General features: G+C 35.4%; 1 pseudogene; it reads right to left on the reverse strand.

The window, feature by feature from the left end:
* Window positions 1–927: 927 nt before the first annotated feature.
* On the reverse strand, window positions 928–1,140 carry LOC102898079 (annotated as a pseudogene).
* Between the last annotated feature and the right edge of the window lie 1,084 nt (window positions 1,141–2,224).

Below are 2,224 nucleotides of genomic sequence, written 5' to 3' on the forward strand. Positions count from 1 at the left end.
CTCTCTGCTAAACTTTATTTGTAAATAATATTTCAAAATCAATACTCGCTATGCATTTTCTGTCATTTGTGAACATGCCCAGTGGTGAAAAATTTGAGTCACCAATGTGAAGGTTCCAAGCTAAAGCCAAATAAGGCAACGTCTGGCTTTCTTGTTTCAGCTATCTTACTGTAAACAAATATCCTCTTAACATTCTAATTTGTACTAGTTTTTCACACCTTTTTGTGCTTCCTGTTGGTGATTTTGCTGTTTTGAATGGCTCCCAAGCATAATGTTGAAGCTCTTTCAAAAAAAGCTGTGATGGGACTTACAAAGAAAATCATATATTAGTTAGGCATCATTCAGGTATGAGGTATAGTACTGTTGGCTATGAATCCAACATTAATGAATCAATAAAATATATTAAATAAGGTGTATTTAAACAGAAACATACATAAAAAAGGTTATATATTGATTGGTTGACGGAAATATAACCAGAGGCTCGCAGGAACTTTATCTATGCACTGCTAGGAGCAATGGTTATAAAATATGACTATGTTTATGAGACATTACCTTGAATAACAAGAATCAATTGTATTCTAAACCCTGGTTTAGTTAGAACTGCCAAAAAATCAGCTACACAAATAAATTAATAAAGCATCTTCTATGCCAAGACCTCTGGGTCATAGGCCCTTAGACTTTTCTATAAAAGGAGTACTGAAATTAGGTCGATCTATTTTGATAAAGATAATTTCCTGTTTTCAGACAATAAAGATGTCTGTGATCAGCAACTATACCTCTAAGAATCCTTAAAAAAATTTTGAAGATTCTTTACCTTTTTTGTCATGGATAATATTCTTATTACATTGCCAGCTGATTCAAATACATCGATACATCGTCAGCTGATTTTTTACTTGGAATCAGCTACCTCGATGTTTCAGTACTGCTTTAACCACCTCTTGGTGTCTCAGCTAAGAATACCTGTCTCAGTTCCACCTGGAAATCTACCACTGGTACTTGGTACTGCTGAGATTGCCTTGGGTACAGCTGACACTTTTGGTTGTTCAGTGAGGCTGTCCTGCATTTGAGTTGGACTTCCACTTCTGTTACGTGGTGTTCTGTAGTCTGTCTCCAGTGTAAGCTGTCCATAGCCCACTCCATCAAGCCGCTTACACTCCTCGTACCAGAGCGGCAGGCATCTCCAGTGGCCACTCAGCTCTCTTTAGTTACCTTTTACAGAGTAACACAGCAACAGTGAACATGTGTGATTGGGTTACCAAAATAATTATTGCCAAGGTATATAATCCCATAGAGTGAAACAATTTTTAAAAGTCAAGCATTGAAGAGATTTTTCCTCTTTGTCTAGTTTCCTAAATACATATAAGATACTCCACAAGCTAAACAATGCTAAACGAAAACACAACTAGATGTGATTTTGTTTTGATAATAAGGCGTTTGGTTGTCATTAGTTATCTTTTGAAGATAATTCTGTTTCTTGGGGTAGAAAATGTCTTAGGTATAATTCATTGCCAAATAATAAAAGTAATACTCTTTTGCTTTGAGTAGTATCTCAATTCTGAGTGGTATCTCAATTTTTACAGCACCAGATCTGCAATACACGGAAGCCTATGATATGTTTGACAAGTGACTGGGTTACAAGCAAACAAAGTAGTGTTGTGTCATCAGCAGTTGAAGTGCAGTGATGCACCCTAAATATGAAGGGTTGTAAAAACAACACAACTACTTCAATCATTCTACAGGCAAAGCACAATAGCATTGATTAATGTGAGATTTATCGACAGATTATGAACCAAGGAGATAAGAGGATAGTCAGCTGGTCACTTCTAATGTTAAAATTGCAGCACCCTAATGATTTTCACTTTCCTTCAGCACATTTTGTGTATTCCCATTTCGTCACAGCAGTAATAGATTTCTTACCAGTAACCTTCATCTACTCTTTAGCCATTAGAAAAACTGCTTATTTGGTACCAGTTCTAGGTATTTTCCCTAAAATTTCTAGGCTTTATGTCTTTCCATTATGTCTTTTAAATAATAAATGTAATTAGTGGTTCCATAAGGCTTAATATTTAAAGCACTTTCATAGTTGTTAAATAGTCCTTACCACATCCAGGAAAGTTGGGCCAGCTTTGTTCTATCATCTGCCCCTTTGACAGGCAATTTCTTGTCAAAAATAAAACTTTATAAACTTTTTAATGAAAGATCATATTTTGTATATCATCAACAG

The sequence above is a fragment of the Pteropus alecto genome, unplaced genomic scaffold (genome assembly GCF_000325575.1).
Source record: "Pteropus alecto unplaced genomic scaffold, ASM32557v1 scaffold182, whole genome shotgun sequence".
Taxonomy (NCBI): Eukaryota; Metazoa; Chordata; class Mammalia; order Chiroptera; family Pteropodidae; genus Pteropus; species Pteropus alecto.